Source organism: Heteronotia binoei, chromosome 1 (assembly GCF_032191835.1).
Source record: "Heteronotia binoei isolate CCM8104 ecotype False Entrance Well chromosome 1, APGP_CSIRO_Hbin_v1, whole genome shotgun sequence".
Classification (NCBI taxonomy): Eukaryota; Metazoa; Chordata; class Lepidosauria; order Squamata; family Gekkonidae; genus Heteronotia; species Heteronotia binoei.
The window spans coordinates 191,353,226-191,375,540 of record NC_083223.1 but is presented as its reverse complement, the minus strand read 5'-3'; the positions used below and the strand labels follow the sequence as shown (position 1 = coordinate 191,375,540).

Sequence of the window (22,315 nt, the reverse complement as noted above, 5' to 3'; positions counted from 1 at the left end):
GCAAGTGGGAGGTAAAAATGATCCCCCTTTTTTTTGCGATTTGCAAAAGACTTATGAGGGTGGATGAGACATCACTGGGCAATTGACCTTATTCATGTTGAAGAATACATGGAGTATGAAATTATAGAAGATTGGAAGCAAAGTTTTATCAGTCTCTCCCCCACCCCATACTTTTCAGGGCCAACTTGATCCCTCTTTATATTAAGGATTAATTCAGTGCTTCCTCAAGGGTCATGTAGAGAAAATATTTGATAATAAGAGTATTTTGATGCTTGGTCAGCAGACTTCCAATTGTGAGAGTCCTGGGAAATGTTAATGCAGTCTAAGCAGTTATGATGGATTGGCAGGGCTTCTGGCTCAAGATATGAAAGAACAAAATGCCATTAATAGGTCATTTTGGTTAACAAGAAACCAGGAATCACTTTATTTAGCTGGAAAAAATGCATAGGCTCTTTTATTTCTTGTCCAGAGTGGTTTACAAAAAACAATCAAAATAGAGGATTACAGTGCAGTACAACAGTCACAAAAAGCTATAATAATGGCACCCGAAACAGGTTTCAAAACTCTCAGTAACTATCAGCCTACGGCTTCCCTAAATACGTAACTTTGTAAAGTGACATATGAACACACATGAAGCTGCTTTATACTGAATCAGATCCATTGATCCATCAAGGTCAGTATTGTCCACTCATACAACTGGCAGCAGCAATCCAGGTGGAAGTCTTTCACATCATCTATACTGCTTGGCCATTTTAATTGGAGATGGCTAGGATTGAACCTCAGACCGTCTACATGCAAAGCAAAAGTCCTTCCACTAAACTACAACACCTCCTATGCCACTTCATCTTCATAAATAGGTTGCTGTCAGTGGGCTGTAAACATAACCTTAGAAAAATCCTGTACTTGTTTGCAACCCTGTACCACCCCAAGACCAAGGTAATTTGATTCCGCTAAGTCTACTGTACACTGGCTTAACATAGCTGTCAGTTTCTTGGATATAGAAAGTTCTTGGTCTCTCTCTACCAAAGCTCCAAACTTTAAAGACAAATATGCTAAGAAAGTCCCCATATGTCTAGCAGCTTGATCAGGCGTTTCCTCTGCACATCAAGTGCAAAACCACACCAGCCAGTTTAAAATAGAATCACTGAGTCTTGCTGGAAACGATATATCCTCTGCTGCCCATCTTGTGGCTTTGCTTCCGATCTCTACTCAGCAGAATAACTTGTTCGGATTCTCTTGCTGCAGCAGCTTTGGTAGAAACTGGAGCCTGGCTTTTTTTTGAGTAATGAGATTTCTGCTGAATAATCCTCCTTGGCTTTTTGTGGTCAATTAGTGAGACAGATAATAGGGATGTTAAAGCGAATCTGCCAAGTCTACTTGAATTTTAACTTGCTGTCTGCCAATGGTTTCTGGATTATAAATCTATTCTCCCCCCACCCCCTTTCCTTGCTTCTCCTCATTACTTTTGAGTTTTCACACACATGCACACACAAGTAACTACATATAACAAGTAAGTGGGGCTACCCCCCCTGCACACCAAATTACCATTTGTCAGCCTGCTCCTAGGTAAGGGCTGTTCCAACAGTCAGAACAGAGAGCAATCAAAGAAATAGGATTTTGTTTCAGACTGCTAGAAAGAAATGGCTTCTTACTGTGAAGGCAACTCAACACACCTATTTTGTAGGGCTGAGGTTGCAGCTTGTTAGCCTATAAATGAAAGGGCTGATGTTAGGGAGGGGACCAAACACATGTATTATTTATTAGTCATTTCTTAACCACATCCTGTAATTGCTGAGGCTTCATTTGTCAGTCCATGCTGATGGTGGTAATTTCTTACCATTCAGAGTTGTGGTGGTGCTGTAAGCGGAATGGGGTGAAACATCTGGTTAAATCACAGCTGTGTACTCATCAACATGGCTGACACTATATTTACTTTATTCATATATTGATATTATTTTGGTCAAAGATTTTTGTTTCCCTTGTTAAAGAACAGTCTCTCTCTGAATGAGCCCATGTAGTAACTCCTGTCATCCCAACAGTGTCTCTTCCTCCTGATACATGATAAATGACAATATTCAGTCTTGGAATTTTACATAGATGGCCTCTGTGTTGTGTAGCTAGATTTGAAAGGAGCATTGTGTCAGACCCAGAGTCAAGGAAAAGACAATTTAAGTTCAAGATCTTTATTCCAGCTTCATGGGCCTACACACACATTGTTGGAACTGATCTCTCTGTCAGTCCCTCCAACTTATAAACCTTTGCCCTGACTGTTATAATTCAAGCCAAAGCGCGCCAAGCAAAAGTGGGGGTTTTGTGTAGGGTTTTTGCTAAGCTCTCACCACTATCAGTTCATGGTTCGCATCTCCTCCAGCTCGTTGACCTTGGTTACATAGCAACTAGCCAATTCCCAGACATGCCACCCTCCCTCCAGATAAGCAGCAAGTTGCAGTTATATCAAAGGCATAGCAAGCACAGCATATCATTGAAGCACAGAATAGCATTGTACAATTGAATACATATGACAAGAGGAACAAAATGGAGTGACTCTTGACATTCTGCCCCCCCAAGACACCCTTCCCCCGGGCTTAGTAGGATGTTTGTTGTAAAAGTATTTAATTAAAGCTTTACAGTTATCATCTTTGGAACTGACCCATTCGGTTTGACTTAATGGAAAGTGAGTCCATTTGATGAGATAAAACAGTTCACCACGTTTGATCTTGGCATCAAGGATTTCCTGCACTTCATGATGAATCTGACCACGAACCAGAGTCGGGGATGGTGGCTTCGTATGGGGGTGCCAAAGCGAGGGTCCAGGGTCCTTCTTCACGTAGCTGGCGTGGAAACAAGGGTGGACATGTTTTAAGATTTTTTGGCAGTTCCAGTTCCACAGTTACCTTATTTATAATCCTTTTGATTGGGAAAGGTCCCAAATATTTCATCCCCAACTTTTTACAATTTTGTGCATTAGGCAAGTGCTTGGTCGACATGTACACCTTTTCTCCCACTGCTAAGTCCCAAAGTTCAGAGTGTTTTTTATCATATTGGGCTTTGTAGGCTTCTTGCGGCCTCTGTAGTTGTTTACTAATAACCGTCCAATCTCCTGCTATCCCTTGCCACCATTTGGTAAAGTCTATGGGGGCTGATGAGGGGGGGGGTCAAGTTTTGCTTTCATATCCATACACCGCTTGGAAGGGGCTCACTTTGGTGGCGCTATGCATGCTGTTGTTGTAAGCATACTCTGCAAAGGGCAGCAGAGTCACCCAGTTGTCCTGTTGGAAGGACGTATAGCAACGTAAGAACTGTTCAAGCACTGCGTTGGTGCGTTCCGTCTGTCTGTCCGTCTGTGGGTGGTAGGCGGAGCTGAACCCTTGCTCCATTCCCGCTAGTTCACAGAGGTGTGACCAAAATTTGGCAATGAATTGTGGGCCGCAGTCAGAGACCACCTTAGCAGGGAAAGCGTGTAGCCGAAAGATGTGCTGGATAAACAACTGAGCCAGCTGCTTGGCCGTGGGGAGTTGCTTACAAGGCATGAAGTGAGCCTGCTTAGAAAAAGTGTCCACCACCACCCAGATCACTGTCTTTCCCATCTAGGGAGGCAAGTCAGTTATGAAGATATGCATTCCCAGGGGCGCGAGGCAGGGGAAAGAGGTTGTAAGTGCCCCGGCGGCACCCCCCCTTTTTTGCCATGATACAGGTGGCCCTGTTGTATATTCTCCCACATCCTCATGCAGACCTGGCCACCAGAATTGTCTTTGAATCAAATGCACTGTCTTTACAAACCCAAAATGCCCCCCCCCAGTTTGGAGTCGTGCGGCCTCTGGATCACTCACTTATGTAAAGAGGGGGGTATGTAGAGTTTCTCCCCTCGGCGCCAAAACCCATCCTCCACTTTTGTTAATTGTAAATCCTCCTCTGGGGGACTGTCGAGGAAAGCTTGTTTCAGTTCAGTTAGGAACCCGTCAGGGGGCTCCCTTTCCTTCCAGCTTTGTGCATGCATGGTTACCAATGTGCTTAGTTGGGAAGGCATGAACAATGAGTCAATAACTTCCTCCCTCTTGCTATCTTGTTGAAGGAGGCGGGACAGCGCATCCACCAAAAAGTTCAGTTTTCCGGGGATGTGCCCCAGCTTGAAATTGAACCGCTGGAACAGCCCCGCCCACCGTAGTTTATTGTTGAGGTTGTGGGTGGCAATGAGGGCGGCCAAGTTTTTATGATCTGTCCAGAGTTCAAATGGTTCCTGCACTCCTTCCAGGTAGTGTCTCCACTTTTCTAGGGCCAGTTTGATGGCAGAGGCTTCCTTGTCCAATACTGATCAGTTATGTTCAGCCGGACTGAACTTTTGAGACAAGTATGCGCAGGAGTGCAACTGGCCATCTGGCCTCTCCTGGAGTAACACGGCTGCGTGGGTGACGTCGCTCGCGTCACAGTGCACCACAAACCTTTTGTTTTCATCGGGGTGTATTAGGCAGGGCTCAGATGTAAACCAGGCCTTAAGTTCATCAAATGCCTTTTGGCACTCCCCCGTCCACAGGAGGCTAGAGTTAACCTTAGTGGCTTGCGGCCCCTTCCCTTTGGTTTTCAGCAGTTCTGTGAGGGGTTGGGTGATCTCTGCAAAGTTATTGATGGACCCCCTATACAAATTTGCAAACCCGAGGAAACTCTGGAGCTGTTTACGGGTTCAAGGGGGCTCCCACTCCACTACTACTTGTACTTTGGTAGGATACAATTCCAGGGCCCCCGTGGAAATGCGGTACCCCAAAAAGTCGAGCTCTATCTTGTGGAACTCACACTTGGACAATTTGGCAAATAACTTGTGCTCGTACAGTGTTTGCAGAACCTCCCTTACCAATTGGATGTGTGAGGGCAGGTCTTGCGAGTATATCAAAACGTCATCAGGTAACAGACCATGCTCTTATATAGGTATTTGTGCAATACTTCATTGATTAAGTTCATGAATACCCCTGGAGCCCCCTTAAGGCCGAACAGCATGACCAAGTACTCATATTGACCCAGTGGTGTGCTGAAGGCTGTTTTCCACTCATCCCCCTCCTTGATGTGCACCTGGAAGTAAGCATCTCTGAGGTCAAGTTTAGTGAATATTTTCCCTTGGGACATCTCCCCTAAGAGATCCTGTGTAAGGGGGAAGGGGCACGTATTACTCATGGAAATTTCGTTCAAGCTGCGGAAGTCAGTGCAAAGCCGTAAACAACCATCCTTTTTCTTTCTGAATAGCACCAGAGCAGCATGTAGGGACTTGGTGGGCCGGATGAACCCCCTAAGCAGGTTGAGTTCCAGGAATCTCTGTAACTCCTCTCTGTCCCTGCGACTCATTGAATATAACTTGGCTTTGGGTAGTGGCTCCCCCTCCAGCAGTTCAATGGCACAGTCAGTGGGTGTGTGGGGGGAAGCCCATCCGCCTCCTGGGTGTCAAACACCTTTTGCAAGTCTTGATACTCGGGCAAACTGGGCACTTCAACTCTGGTGACGCAAAGTTTCTTGAGTTGGGGAGAGTTGTGTGGCTCCCATTTTTTATTCCACTGGTGACTCTCGCACACCGGATCCAAGAAGTAAATTGCACTCCCGTGCCACTGGAGAAGCGGGCCGTGGGTGGCCAGCCACTCCAGGCTGAGGATGGCTTGAAACTTTGCGGCTGGGACGATAATGAATGTGCCAGGTTCCCAATGTTCCCCCACCCCCAAGGCACACACGTCAGTCCCCATCCTATATGGCTCCCCTTCATTGGACTCCCATCCATTTGCTCAAACACATAGGATTCTTGAAGGGGCACCATTTTTAATCCTAACGCTTCCACCAAACTCAGGGATAATAAGTCTTTGGAGCATCCTGAGTCCAGTAGGGCCCTGATGCAGGAAAATCATTTCGTAACAGGGTTTACTAGTGTTATGGATACATAATACAAAGTCCCGGATAATCTCACCCATAGTGGCGCGGCCGTGGCTCTGACCTGCTGTTGTGTGCTCCTCACAGCAGGTCTGGGTTGTTTCCTGGCAGCTGGGCCCCTCCATCGTCCTCCTCGGATTCCTCGGGGATCGGTTCCCAGAACTGCAGCACTGCTGATATGGCCTTGGCCATTGGGGCTCTGGCGCTGCCGATTTTCTTCTTAGCCTCTGGCTTCAGGGGTGTGGAGGTCTGTGGCTCCTTCGGCTTGCTGGGGCATTCACTGGCGATGTGATTCCCCCCCCCCCACACTTGAAGCACAACTTTGCTTTGGCTCTCTGGTCATGCTCTTCACGCGAAAGCTGTTCAGGGGTGTGCTTGGGTAGATTGGGTCAGGGTGTCTTCTCCCAAGCTTCTTTTGGGGGGCCCCCTTGTTGCTTCTTATGGAGGGCGATCAACTTGTTGCGATCCTCTATTTCGCAAGCTAGCTGGGTCCACCTGACCAGATCTTGCGGTTCCCCCAGCTTCAGGGCCTCTCTCTATATATATGAGAGTTGAGGCCCCTTTTGAATTGCTCAATCCTGGCCCTGTTGTCCCATCGCTGGACCTTATAATTCAGTGCCCTGAACTCATTGAGGTACTCTTGGACCGACCCAGCGCCCTGCTTTAGGTCTTGTAGGGCCGCTATTGCATTAGTCTCCTGTAGAGGGTCTTCCAAGTGGCGTCATAGAGCCCTCAGGAGGTCCGTGGCCAAGTTCAGCGCAGGTGATCGCCTCTTGAATAGGGTTACATACCACTGGGCTGCCGGACCCCGGAGACAGTTGCCAATGTACACTACTCGTGACTGTTCTGTCGGGAACTTACAGGCCCAGATGCTGAGGTGCCCTCGTACTGTCACAATGAAGTAGGCTAGTTCCAATAGGTCCCCGTCAAATCTTGCTTCACTTACTTGGGGGCCCCCTGGCACCGCCACCGGCTCCTCTGGCTCAGGTTGAAGTTGGGGGCACCCAGTCACCACCCGCGGGTTGTTTGCCTCCGGCAGGGGCTCCCCTCCCCAGCGGGAATCAGCAGTCTTTCCCTTCCCTCGGGCTGGTTGCAGGGGGAGTGCAGCTGCGATCCGCTCCCCCATCGCTCACACTTGCCGGGCGAGGTTCTGCATCTCTTGGAACATGAAGGTGTGCATGGCTTGTATTTCCTCCCAGAGTTGGGTGCTTTGAGTGGCTAAAGCTTCTTGCATCCACTCCACAGTTGCATCTCCAGGCCCGCCAGTCTGGGGGTCCTCTCCTTGACTTTCGTTGCCCTGGAATCCCCACGGGTGGTAGGAGCATTGCAGCCCCAAAAGTCGGTGGTGCTGCTAGGGTTCCTATCTCAGATCTCCAATAATACTCTCCCAGAAATCCATGGAGCCCCAGTCTTTTCTCCACGCCGTTACAGTGACCGGGGTGACCCGCGGCCCTTTGAACTTCGGTTCTTCCTCACCATCCGTTTTAGTAATCCTCGTAGCCTGGTCCTGTTCACCAGCCATCGTGAGTCTGGGGTTAGGCTAGGCCAGGGTGATAGGGAGTTCCGACAAAATGTCAGACCCAGAATCAAGGAAAAGACTATTGAAGTTCAAGATCTTTATTCCAGCTTAATGGGCCTACACACACATTGTTGGAAGTGACCTCTCTGTCAGTCCCTCCAACTTATAAACCTTTGCCCTGACCATTATAATTCAAGCCAAAGCACGCCAAGCAAAAGGGGTGTTTTTGCACGGGGTTTTTGCTAAGCTCTCATCACCACAGGTGCCCACTATCAGTTCATGGTTCACATCTCCTCCAGCTCTTTGACCTTGGTTACATAGCAACTAGCCAATTCCCAGACATGCCATCCTCCCTCCAGATTTGGATGAGAGACCACTATGAAATACCACGGTGGTAACGTGGAGGCAGGCAATGGCAAGCCATCTCTGAACATCTCTTGCCTTGAAAACCCCATGGGGTTACCATAAGTCAGCTGTGAGTTGACTGCACATTCTACCACCTTCCTACCTTGACCCAAAGATAGCAGTATTTTGTCAAGCATCCTGTTTCCAGTTTCATGAATAAAAACTGCTCATCTCAGATCAACCACCTTAAAGCCATGGGGGGGATTTATCTACTTCCTTTTATCCCACCTTTCTCCTGAATGCGTAGCCAAACTGTAACAGCAAGTTACAGTTATATCAAAGGCATAGCAAGCATAGCATAGCATTGAAGCACAGAATAGCATTGTACAATTGAATACATATGACAAGAGGAACAAAATGAAGTGACTCTTGACACATTGACTCTCAAAAGCTTGTAACTCCAAGGTCCTGTTGGTTTAGTGTGCCACTGGACTTGAATCTAGCTTTTTTACTGCAGGTCAATATGGCTATCCTCTGAAACCCTGTGTTATATGAGAGTATCAAGCAGGTATTCATCTAGGAGAGCAAGTAGACCGATATGGGCTGGTACGGACTATTAAACTGGAGAGCCAACTTGGTGTAGTGGTTGAGAATGGCAGACTCTATTCTGGAGAACCGGTTTTGATTCCCCACTCTTCCACATGAAGCCAGGTGAGTGACCTTGGGCCAATCACAGTTCTATCAGAGTTCTCTCAGCCCCACCTACCTCACAGGGTGCATGTTGGGGGGAGAGGAAGGGAAGGTGATTGTAAGCTGCTCTGAGACTCCTTCAGATAGTGAGGGGTGGGGTATAAAACCAACTCTTCTTGGTTAAGAAAATGCTTGAAATGGTACCTCTGATTGCCTTCTTTGAGCACCCCCCGAAGAATGACACTACTTGTGAAAAAATAAAATGAATTTCACACTTGCATCCATCCTTATTGTCCACAGGCTTTTAACTTAATTTTATCTCCTTGCCTTTTGATTATGCTGGTTTGGCTACGCATTCAGGAGAAAGGTGGGATAAAATGAAGTAGATAAATCCCCCCCATGGCTTTAAGGTGGTTGATCTGAGATGAGCAGTTTTTATTCGTGAAACTGGAAACAGGATGCTTGACAAAATACTGCTACCTTTGGGTCAAGGTAGGAAGGTGGTAGAATGTGCAGTCAACTCACAGCTGACTTATGGTAACCCCATGGGGTTTTCAAGGCAAGAGATGTTCAGAGATGGTTTGCCATTGCCTGCCTCCACGTTACCACCCTGGTATTTCATAGTGGTCTCTCATCCAAATACCAGCCAGGGCTGACCCTTCTTAGCTTCTGAGATTTGATTATATCAGGCTAACCTAGGCTATCTAGATTAGGGGCCAAGGTGGGATACAAACATGATATATAAAGTATGAAATACTAGGAGTTAGCCACCAGGGCAAGATATACTAGCAAAGACATTAACTGTCTTCTCCATCTTGAAATACACTGTCTGGTTTTCAGGAGTCATCTGCAGATGAAGGAAAAGAAATGGTTAGTGGCTAATGTGGCATTTGACAGCTGCTGTAAACTGCTTTGGGATGTTTCTCAAGGGGAGAGCAAGCTAGGATAGAAATATTTTAATAAAAATTAATAAAATAAAGTTCTTGCTGATGCTACTATGGTGATTTGTTAATACTACAGGGCTTCTGTAACTCTTGCCCCACTGCTATATCCATTTCTAGTGTTTAATGCAGGTTTTGTGGATAAGGAGCCAATGACATTTGTATTAAACTGAGATTTAATGCTTGGCAAGATGTACAGTCAGAAATGATGTGTGCTTGTTTAGGTCTATGCAGAACTGTTGAGATCTGGTGACTGTTCCATTGCTAAAAATTGTTGGGAGGTTGTGCAAAGACTTCCAAGACATATTGGGTCTAAACAGCTTTTGACAGGCTAATAAAAGGTGCATTTATATGAAACAAGGTAGTGAACCAAGGAGTTGATGTAAAGAGAAAATCTGTGACTGAGCACTGCAGGGAAAGGTCTAATAGTGCAATCCCATGTAAAGGATTGATTTCAGTGAGTTCAAACTGGAATAATTCTGCATAGGTTGGATTGTAAAGTTGTTTATGATGAAAGATATGTGAGTTTAATTCCTCCTCTTGACTGGACTAGAAGCTAGTGCTGCAATAGCAAGACTGTTTGAGGCCAAGAAGCATTTGTATCATCTGTCAGACTTGGGGGCTCATTGTGAAGAAAGAGTTTACTTTTCTTAATGAACTTGTAAAGTAGAGGCCATCAGAATCCTTTCTTCTGCTTGCATTTTTAAAATATTTTAACTTATTTCTTCTTTACATTTGAAATATCTCTTCACCTTTTTTAAGTATGAAAATTGGCAGCATGATCAGTTAGCTAAGCAAAGCAGCTGGAAATATTTATTTTTAAAATTTATTTGGTAAATTTATATTTCACCCGACCCTGTGAATGGGCTCAGGGTGAATTATGGCAAAATTAAACAGTTAAAACAAGAGCATTAAAACCAATAAAAACAGTCCATTAAAACCGTCAGACAAAATAGTTCACAACAATTTCCAGCTGGTTAATAAGTCAACCAATATTATAAGATGACTGGGCCTTCAGATAGAACACTTCAGCATATAAAGCTTGCAGGATATCTTCTACTGAAAAGGGTGCCATTGACTAGTGCTTCTCTTCTCAATGATGATTTTCTAGTGAATATACAGCCTAGCTGAGAGGCCAGACGAGTGTCTCTTTGTAGTCTGAACAAGTCTCTTTGACTTTCTCTATAGAACAATGTATATGAGTGAGCCTTCCTGTTCCTTGATGCAATGGACTATTTGCAAGCTGAACAATCCACTGGTGAATTGGGTATGTAGTGAAAGGGCTGTAAACAAACTGTACAGTGTAACTGATTAAAGCCAAAGTTCACCTTTTGCTATTTCAGCTATAGGACTGTCTCTTGTTTCCCCCTCCCCCAGCACTCTCAGACTAGAACACTTAGTTTTTGATAAATATTTTACAGCTGCTAATGGAAACAACATGCTTTCTTTGAAAGAAATTGTGTAAAAATAGTTAGAAGGGCCATAACCAGCAGCAGTATGCTCTTCAGATTTAGAGGGAGTGCAAAATGTAAATGGCTTCTTCAGGTTTATCAAAGAACACAGTGCATGTTGACAGTAGAAGTGATTGCCTGGAAGGGCCTGGTGAATGCATGAGGAAATTCTACCTTGAGGAAGCATGGTGGTTTTGAACACAGAGAGGACTAGGTGTTTCCAGTGTCTGCCTGCGAATGATAACCTGGCATTCTGAGGGTCTGACTGTGGTGAAAGGATATTACCAAAAGCCAAAATCTGGAATTCTATAGGATTCTGAAAACCCAATTTTTCATCTTCGAAAGGATTATGTTATGAGCCATGCCGATAATCTAGAACAGCTCTAATAATGTAAGTTCTGTACTGTGGTTCAATAGCAGAGCATCTGCTTGTCATCCAGAAGCCTGTTTAAATTCCCAGCACCTAAGGTTTCCAGCCTCCCACTGGGGATGGGTTTTCCCCCAATTTTGGGGCCTCTGACCTGCTGGCACAGCATTGGACGGCGGGGGAAGCCCTGTCCTCAAAGAGCTCCATTGGTGCCTGATGTGCCTGGCATGATGACATCACCTGGAAGTGATGTAATCATGCCAGACATGTCATGTGGGGATGCTTTAGCTTTTGGGTAATAAAACCCTCTAGGGCACCATAGAGTTTTTTACCAAAATGCTAGAGCATCCCCTGTGTGACGTGCCCAGCATGATTATGTCACTTCTGGGTGTTGGCCAGTCCCCCCACCAGTAGTTCCTCCATCAGTCCCCCCGCCAGCAGCCAGGTAAGACCTGGCAACTCTACTTCCAGTAGACAATACAGATCCAGACAGATCAAGGGTCTGATATGGCATAAGGCAGATTCATGTATTCATGTATTTAAATAGCTGACTCATGTGGAGAGAATGAATGGAGAGAAAGTATTCCAGTGAAACATGTAAAACTCAGGATCATCCAGTGATATTTTCAGGCCATTTCAGGTATTTCAGGCATTATGTAATTGACTTGTGGAATTCATTGTTATAGGATCTTGTGGTGGCAACTACCATATACAATTTTAAAAATTATGTAGACAGGGTCACAAAAGGTTTCTCAGTGCCAGTTAGCCATGGTAATTTTAAAAAGACTCTCTGTGTTACTGGTTTCCAGATGATGCCCTGCTCATGAGCATCTTGAAGGCATTGTTCTTGATGCTGCTACGACAGGGTGCTGGACTACATATCTGATCTATTATGGCGGCCAATATATTCTAGCCCCGAGGTTCACATAGTTACTGAGATTGTGAGATTGTGCTGCATTCAGTCTTTGTAGAACTATAAAGTTGGTCCTGCTCCAAGAGTCTTTTCTAAGTGTTTTAGTTTTGGTTTCAAGACCATCATTCTTTGCATGTAGTGTTTCTTAGGTGTGTTGTTAAATTCTTATGTGTAAGGCAGATCATTCAGTGCAGGAGTCCAGAGGTTAACTACATGCTTTTCTAAAGCAGAATTTAAACATTTCATGTTAAATTATAATTTTTGGAAGGGTCAGACTGGATGTCTTAATATGCTGCACCTGTTAGCGGTTGTGCTGTTAATCAATTGTGCTGGGAACAGTTCCAACAATGCAGTCCTACAAAATGTCTTGTTAAATGCGCTGGGCTGACAACCATGAAGACTGAAAACCTTTCTTATCCCATTGAAGCTGTATTTGAAAAAGCAACATCACTGCATACTTGTCCATGCTGTTCAGCTGGAAGGCCTATGCCCTGACCCGGGAGATGGGGCCACCTCAAAATATGAGATACAACATTGAGCTTCTAAGATGGATGTTCTGTGGCTGGGCCATGGAGATGCTGATGTGGGATGCCAGCTCCTGGCTCTTGATGGTGTGCCACTGAAATCAGTACCTACCATCTGGAGTCTGGGGGTAACTCTGGATGCCTCCCTGACAATGGAGGCCCATGTCACCTATTTTATTTTATTGCCAGGCTGTCATTTTGCCAACTATGTCAAGTCAGACAGCTGCCCCCCTACCTGTCTTGGTCTGACTTAGTCACTGTAATCCATGCAACAGTCATCTCTAGGCTGGATTATTGTAACTTGCTCTATGCGGGCCTATCCTTGAGGCTGACCCAGAAACTCCAGCTGGTGCAGAATGCAGCGGCTCAGGTCCTTACAGGCATCTTGTGTGCAGCTCACATCTCTCCTGTGCTATGGGAGCTGTACTGGCTTCCAGTGGAATACCAGAGCCAGTTCACGGTGCTGATGTTGACCATGAAGGCCCTTAACGGCCCTGGACCTATGTACCTTCAGGACCACCTCTCCTGGTACACCCGCAGGAGAGCCTTTCAAAAGCTTTCTGGAAGTCAAGGTAAACAACATCTGTTGGGTCTCCTTTGTCCACATGTTTGTTCACCCCCTCAAAGAACTATAACAGCTTAGTGAGCAAGATCTTCCCTTACTGAACCCATGCTGAGTCTTCCTCAATAACTTGTGTTCATCAATGTGCCTACTCATTCTGTCCTTGATAATGGTTTCTACCAACTTTCCCGGTATTGAAGTCAGACTGACTGGCCTGTAATTTCCCGGATCTCCGCTGGAACCCTTTTTAAAGATGGGGGTGACATTTGCTACCTTCCAGTCCTCAGGAACGGAGGCAGATTTCAGTGAAAGATTACATATTTTTGTCAGGAGATCCACATGTTCAACTTTGAATTCTGTCTCTAGTATTATTCATATTTACGGATATGTGTGCTGATGTACTTCTTTTGAGCAACATGGTGTATTTATCATGTGGCCAAACTGTCTATGGCTTGGATGCATCTGTAAAAGGCATTTTTATCAGAGATGGGGAGCACTAAATCAGTGCATGCCGTTCTTATGAACCATATGGTCCTGTCTGGTACCAGGTTGCCTGCATGCTACATGGGAAACAAAAGTTCACATACCATGTGACCAATATTACATTATGCTTGCTTTTGTAGGGAATGTCTCCCAAACATCTTCATTAGTAGAGTTCAAATATAGATAATGTTCAGTATCCTTTAGTTTTCTATTATGCTTTTAGAAGTTGCCACTGCTCTGAGCCAAAAAAAATGAAGCCCCATTTCAACATGTTAGCTTTAGCTGTTCTTATGGTGAGAAGTTCCGAATCTAAAAATACCTTAATAGTTATTGTATTAAGCCATGAATTTCCTTGGTTCCTTTTCTGCAGAGCTTCTGAGAGTCACCAGGTCTCTGTAACAGAATGCCTTTCCTCCTCCTCCATTCTGAGTTTTGAAGGTGTTATTCTTCATCTCTGCTCTCTGGAAGGGCAGAAAGCTAGTTCACGTACCAGCCATAGTTATGCAAATGACTGGGCTTGCAAAAGAACTAAAGTATTTGGTGTTAGGAATCTTTAGGAGACTTCCCAGAATGCCCTCAAGGAGGGCTCCCAGAATACACCTATGTGATTCCAGGATGCACCTGGGCAGATCAGGTCAAAAGAGGAGAGTGATGTAAAATGAGTGGAGTTGGGTTTCATAAAAGTGCTCGCTCCCAGGAGGGAGGGTCTCTTGGTGGCAGTCCTTGGAAGAGAACAGACTGCTGAGCTCAGTCAGCAGGCAATGGCCATCTTGAATATGCAGCTGGGCCTGGCTGTCTGGCTACATGGCTGCAGGCAAGAAGCCTGAAGTAGGGTTGCCAATCCCCAGGTGGGGGCAGGGGATCCCTCGGTTTGGAGGCCCTCCCCCCGCTTCAGGGTTGTCAGAAAGTGAGGGGAGGGGAGGGAAATGTCTGCTGGGAACTCTATTATTCCCTAGGGAGATTTATTCCCATAGAAAATAACGGAGAATTGATCCGCGGGTATCTGGGGCTCTGGGGGGGGGCTGTTTTTTGAGGTAGAGGCACCAAATTTTCAGTATAGCATCTAGTGCCTCTCCCCAAAATACTCCCCAAGTTTCAAAAATATTGGACCAGGGGGTCCAATTCTATGAGCCCCTATCCTTCATTATTTCCTATGGAAGGAAGGCATTGAAAAGGTGTGCCGTCCCTTTAAATGTGATGGCCAGAACTCCCTTTGGAGTTCAATTATGCTTGTCACAGCCTTGATCTTGGCTCCACCCCTAATGTCTCCTGGCTCCACCCCCAAACTCTCCTGGCTCCACCTCCAAAGTACCCAGATATTTCTTAAATTGGACTTGGCAACCCTAGCTTGAAGTAATGAGATATTGTTAGAACATTTTGTAATTTACTAAGCTTGGAATTGCCTGCTCTACTTCAACATCTAGTAGAGTAAGTTTTAGAATCACGAACAGAGGAAGCAATTTTCTTTGTTCGTCTGGTTGCTGTGCTAAAAGTATGCTTGTAATCTTTTTCTCTTTTTAATAAATATTTTAATATTTTAAATGCTGACCACATAGTCCCCACAACCGCCTTAGATCATGCTACGAGGGGAGTCCCAGTAAGGGGAACGGCAAGCAGTTAAGGCACACATTGTTAATCTTCCAGCCTGCATCCCCCCCCCCCCCCGGAAGGAATTTGGTTCCAGCGTTAACCCAGTGCTAGGTAGCAGGAGCCTCAGTTTGAGAAGAGGTGCCAGGAGTCTGTCCTTCCTGTCAGGAAGAGCCAAGCAGGACAGTGCTGGCAGCATAACCTGGTGGAAGCAAGTGGAATAGCACCCTCCTGGAAGTGGCACAAGCCATGGAGGGGGCTGGTGGAACCAGGTCTGTGTGTCAAAACAGGCTGGTTCCACCACATCCTCAGACAGGGATTTTCAATGAGAACTCTCCCTCACACCTTCCAGATCCAATCCAGTCACACATGAAAAAAAAATCACATGGTTTACCCAGCTGAACACTTCAGTTAATTAAAGTGCATAGTTTTTAAATAGCTGTGATAATTTTAAGACACAATTAACTACCCAGAGGACACTGTTATTCGTAAAGGTTTGTAAAGGAGGTTATTATAGGAATCCTTATTAAAAAAATTTTTGTAAAAACAATTTTTATTATTCTACAACATATTATATCACTATTTCATTTACTTCTCTCAAATAAAAGTCAATATGTTGCATCACATTTTCCACCTCCCCTCCTCCCTTTCAAGACTTCCCCAGTGTTACTTACAATATAAAAGCAATAACGGTAATTTAACATTAAAAAAAAACTTTAAAAAGAAAAAAGGAACTTATACTTCTTTATGATTATTACCTCATTCAATTAATGATCCAATATATTACTAAATTAAGTCATATTATCTATCTTATTATAATCTTTTAAGAAAGAACAAAATATTTTCTCATACTCTCATTTTAACTATCATTCTTGTCTCAGTAAATTAAAAATAGCTAATAAACAAGTTATCCATTATCAAATATCACCAAGTGTCCTTTCACTCTCCAGTGTTCTTCTACATAATTCTGAAACTTTCGCCATTCATTATTAAATTTTCCATATCAAGTTCCTTTAGTGTTCTTGTTAATTTGTCCATTTCACTCCAGTGCATAGTTTTCATAACCCAATCCCATTTTTCTGGAATTTTATTTTGCTTCCACAACTGCACGTACAATGTCCGTGCAGCTGAAAGCATGTACCAAAGTAATGTTCTGTCTTGCTTCGGAAAATTTTCTATTTGTAATCCCAACAAAAAGATTTCTGATGCCTTCTTCCCTTTGTATTCCAAAATCTTTGACATTTCTTGCTGGATCATTTGCCAATATTGTACAGCCCTTTCACAAGTCCACGACATATGGTAGAAGGACCCTTCATGTTTTTTAAATTTCCAACATTGATCAGACATCTGATTATTTGTTTTCGACAGTTTTTTTTGGTGTCATATACCAACTATACAACATTTTGTAACAATTTTCTTTTATGTTATTACATGTCGATATTTTCATAGAGTTCTTCCACAAATATTCCCATTGTTCCATCTGAATTTCCTTGTTTATATTAATTGCCCACTTTATCATTTGAGATTTTACCACTTCTTCCTCTGTAGACCATTTCAGTAACAGTTTATATACTCCTGAGATCAATTTTACGTCCTCACCAAACAGTATTTTCTCCATTTCTGTTTGTTCTTGTCTTATTCCTTCATTCCTAATATCCTGCTTCAGCAGACTTTTAATTTGTAACCATTGAAACCAATTAAATTTATAATCCAATTCTTCCACTGATTTTAATTCTGCTTTGCCTCCTTGTATTTTTAATAATTGTTTTACATGGTAACCATTTCTCTTCCTCAACATCCGTATATAACTTTATTACTTCTGTTGGCACAATCCACAGCGGTTTCCTCTCATCTCCATATTTTTGGTATTTCAACCAAGTTTTAAGCAAACTACTTTTTACATAATGATGTGAGAAAAAACCATCCATTTTACTTTTCCCATAGCACAAATAAGCATGCCAACCAAAAACCTTTCCATGGCCTTCTAATGTTAATAATTTTCTGTTTAATAACACTATCCAATCCTTAATCCATACCAAACAAACTGCATCATGATATAGTCTTGATATAGAGGGCACCCTTGTCTTGTTCCTTTACAAATTGCTATTTTCTCTGTCAAATCTGCATTTATACAAAGTCTTGCTTGTTGGTCAGTATATATTGCCTTTACCATTCTAACAAAGTCTTCACCCAATCCCAATTTCTCCATTACTGCAAACATAAAGTCCCAATGAAGATAGTCAAAAGCTTTCTCTGCATCAGCAAAAAGCAAAGCTACTTCTTTTTCAGGATGTTTTTCATAATATTCTATTATATCTATTACAGTGCTGATATTTTCTCTTAATTGCCTTCTGGGGAGAAACCCTGCTTGTTCCTCTTTAAGAAAACTTTTCAAATGCTGCTTCAGGCATTCTGCTAAAATTCTAGCATATATTTTGTAGTCATTATTTAGCAATGAAATTGGTCTATTGTTTTTTACATTAGTCACATCTCTGTCTTCTTTTGGTATCAACGAGATTACTGTTTCCTTCCAAGTATTAGGTATCTTCCCATCTATTCTTATAATATTCATCAATTTCTGAAGTTTTGGAAGTAGAGTTTAAGAACTTTATAATATTTTGCTGTAAAACCGTCAGGACCCAGAGCCTTCCCTGGCTTCATTGAGTTAATTGCCGCTTCAATTTCTTCCTTACCAATTGGGTCGTTTACGATCTTTTTCATATTGTCCGTTAGGGGTTTAACATTAATTTCCTGTAAATACGCATCGATTTTCTCTTCCCCCCCCCCCCCACATGACTTTTATACAAATTTGCATAATACTTATAAAACTCTTTTGATTCCTTCCTGGTCAACAATTTCTTTGTTGCCCAAACTAATTTTATTAACAATTTTATTTTTCCTTTTTCTTTTCATTTGCCAGGCCAAGAATTTTCCAGCTTTATTTGCACTCTCAAAAGATTTTTGTTGAAGCCTTTTTAAGTTCCATTCTACTTCTTTATTTAACAACTGTCTTAGTTGGTCCTGTAGAATTCCAATTTCTTTTAAAATCTTCTTTTTCCCCGGTCTCTTTATAAGCTCCCTCTCCTTCTTCTTAATCTCCTTCTGTATGTCTATCATTTGTTTCTCTTTAGCTTTTCTGTCTTTATTATTCAATGAGATTAAAATACCTCTCATCACCGCTTTATAAGCATCCCACACGGTTTAATATTGAACGTCTTCATTTTCATTTACTTGGAAAAAGGCTTTAGTCTCTTTTTGCAGAGATTCTACTACCCCATCTTTCTGCAGTAAATCTTCATTTATTCGCCATCTTAAAGTCTTTTTGGTAGGTTCCGCAGACCACATTATTGGATTATGATCTGCTCTTATTTTCGGAAAAATTTCTATTTTTTCTGTTGTAAGTCCCAAATTTTTTGTACTCCATAACATATCAATCCTTGAGAAAGAGTTATGTCGAGCTGAGAAGAAGGTATAGTCTCTAACTGTAGGATTTTTCTCCCTCCAAATGTCTACAAGATTTTCTTGCTTGGCTAATTAAAAAAAAAGACTTTGGTAGTTTACCTTCATTATTCTTCTTCCCAGATCTGTCCAAAATATTTTTAACTGTACCATTAAAGTCTCCCATTAACATGATTTGCTCATATGTCTCTTGATCAAGTTGCTGCATAATGTCCTTAAAAAAAGAATCTTTTGCTCCATTAGAAGCATACAGTCCCAATAGCAAAGTCTTCTTGTGGTTCATCATCACTTGCACTGCAATATATCTACCATCATCAACTTTAAAAATGAATTTTGGTTCCAATTCCTGTTTTACATTAAAAAAAAGCGCCTCTTTTTTTCTCCGTAGCCAATGAAAAATAATTCCATATCAAATTGCTTATTCCACAAATATTTGTAATCCAATCATTTAAGATGTACTTCTTGTAGACAAATTATGTTACATTTTTGCTTCCCAATCCTATGAAAAGTTGCCTTTCTTTTTTGTGGTGAATTAAGTCCATTTACATTCCAAGATAATAATTTGGAATCCATCATGGGTTTTTTTTTAATCTGAACCTTCACATTCTTTATTCTCCACCAAAAATGTCTCCATCTCCTGAGTGCTTGTAATGGTAATCCTCTTCCCCTTGTATTCAAAAACCATTTCTTCTGTGAGAATCCATCTATATCTCATTTGACTCTCTCTCAATTGCTCAGTCAATTTTTTATATAATCTTCTATCACTTAAGACTTTCCTTGGTGATTCTTTCATAATTCCAACATCACTGCCTTCCACAATCAGCTTGCCTTCATACTGTTTACTTAGAATCCTTTCCACCAAGTCTCTTGTTACACATCTCACTACCACATCTCTTGGTAGTTTATTTTTCCTTGCATATTCTGAATTGACCCTGTAAATTTAGTCATAAAAGTAATTAGTCTCCTCAGGATCATCTCCAACATATTCAGCAATAATCCTTATTATGTATTTCCTTAAATCACCATCCTTTTCAGGCACACCTCTCAAATGTATCTGATTTTCCAATGATTTGCAGTCCTGTAGTACTGCTTTGTCCTGCAGTTTTTTAATAGTGGAATCCACTGTATTCATTCTTTCATCATGGTCTTTCACTCTCTCTTCCACCTCTTGGATTTTTTTGGATACTGATTTAAACTCTACTGAGAACTTCTGTATCTTTTTAAAATTCCTTCTTACAATCACTTATAGAATCTTTAATCAGTTTAGACAATCTAGCTTCCATGGCATCCATCTGTTCTTTTTTATCAGCCTTTTTGCCCTCTTCTAGTGTCTTGGTTCTTGTCTGTAATGGTTTTTGGGCTGACATTACTGCCTTCCCATTATAAATATAGGCTTTACAATTGAAGTCACCAAGTTCTTTTTAAATGGTCTAGTCTTATAAATTAGGGCATGCCCTTTCAGAAAAGCCCCAAATTGCCGTCTTCCTATGCCCTTGGGTCCAGATATTAATTTTTAAAAAGTTATAATTTCCCAAAATGGTGCTCGATGTTTCTCTATGGTTTAGTCCTAGAGGGGCTTAAAAAACCTGTAGTTTTCCCTTCCCTTGATGGCCTCTTCCACCCACACTTGTCACAAAGTCTCGTTATCTATGGTTGTGAAGTCTCAAGATGTTCCCAGACGTCATTTCCTGTAATGACTTGTTGATCTGCAGTTCTTCCACTCTTGGGGGGAGTGACCACAAAAATTCCAAACAATATCAGCTTTTGCCTTTTTTAAGCCTTATATCTGTTTTACTCAGTCCAAAATTCCCCCCTCCTCCTCCTTCTTTATTATTACAAGTTGTTTATGTGTCCAGACCTTCATTTGCCTTCCAAATATTTCCCAATTTAGTCCCAGAGCAACAGATAAAAATCTCTTCACCTTTGAAGTCCTGACATCAAATACACTGGTCTGTTTCTCATCCACGATTAATTAGCCCTTAAGAAGCTTGGCACACATTGAATTTATGTCGATTTAACGACCCCAGATACCCTCTATAGACGTTGGAAGCGGTCCTTCTCCGGAGACTCTTCAAAACCAAAAAGAACCCCCCCCCTGGGATTTCTCGATAGCCAAAGTACCTCTCCTCAGAACTTTAAGCATATCTTGGCCATCATCTTGCCTAGATGATGTAGACAGCAGGTATTAAAACACTTTTTCTGTCCACAATAGAGGGTCTGGTGAGCTCCCCCACTGGAAAGCTCGTCAATTCTCCATGAAATCCAAACCGGAAGTCGGAATCTTTATTAAAATTGATTCCTTAACAATTGAATGAAATTGCTGATTTTATAAAAAGCCCTGTTTAAAGTGTCAGTCAGTCAGTCAGTCAGTTTATTGCGGCTCTAGGCCAATCGACAACAACAACACAACAACAACAGTACAGCACAACACCGAGCTAAAACATGACATAACTATCTAATAACTGTGTACAGCCATCAAAATAATATTAAAATTAAAATTATCTGATATAAGCAACATATAACTAAGGACAGCATTATACAATCAGATCGCAGCTTCGTTCAAATACAAGCAACATTAAGTTTCTTCCTGTCAAGGTCAGTAACATATAGAAACTTAGCGAGATCCAGGGAAAGTTTAAAGTGTTGTTTACCCTACTTATTTGAATGAAGTAGAAACTATTTAAAGGGATAGGAAATTACGTAATGCTTGAGATACTACATTGTAAGTAATTGATCAAAAGGTATTCTAGCTACTGAGCAATAGAAAGTCAAGATTATATGAAAAAGTTTGCTAAATTGATTGGTCATTGGAATTAATTGAGTTTTAGAAAGGTAGCCTTATTTAGAGTGCTGTATATTTTCTACATTTAAATATCAAAGAAGCTAATTAAAGAAGTTAGTTGGCAGTTAAATCCTTAAATATGGCAGGTAACTTCAAAGTCATATTGATTAATGTATGTGGTCTTAAGGTCAAACAGAAAATATTAACTTGCACCATATTGAAACCAAGTCCTGACATATTCTTGTTACAAGAAACACATATGAAATATGATTCTAGCAAGGTGTTAAACTATATTAGATTTGAATACCAATATTAAATGGCAGAAACCTCAAAAGCCGCCCTGAGCCTGCCTTGACAAGGAGGGTGGGATACAAATGGAATAAAATAAATAAATAAATAAATACATACATACATACATACATACATACAAGCTCAGATTGTGTCCGCAACTTCGCGCCTGGCACAATTGTTTGATATAATTCGGGATCTTACTACGCTGCCCCAGGGCAGACCAAATTCTATTGAATTGGAGATAGGCTGTGAGGCTTTTGCTAACTATTTTGCGGACAAGATCGCATCACTCCGCCTCGACCTCCCCATCATCTTTGAGACAGTTAACGCAACTGAGGCTCCAAGCAGATCTTCGGATTATATTCTGGACGGTTTCAGCCCCCTCAGCCCGGAGGAAGTTGACAGGATCCTCTTATCTGCCCGCCCAACAACTTGTAAATTGGACCCATGCCCTTCCTGGCTTATTAAATCTTGCAAGGGGGATCTCAGATATCCTATAC

General features: G+C 42.4%; 1 protein-coding gene and 1 pseudogene across 2 annotated transcripts in view; both read left to right on the top strand.

The window, feature by feature from the left end:
• GALNT14 (polypeptide N-acetylgalactosaminyltransferase 14) overlaps positions 1 to 22,315 on the top strand; it is a 392,734-nt gene that overhangs the window by 101,824 nt on the left and 268,595 nt on the right. The window lies entirely within an intron of this gene.
• LOC132585204 (haloacid dehalogenase-like hydrolase domain-containing 5) overlaps positions 8,364 to 22,315 on the top strand; it is a 38,424-nt pseudogene continuing 24,472 nt past the window's right edge.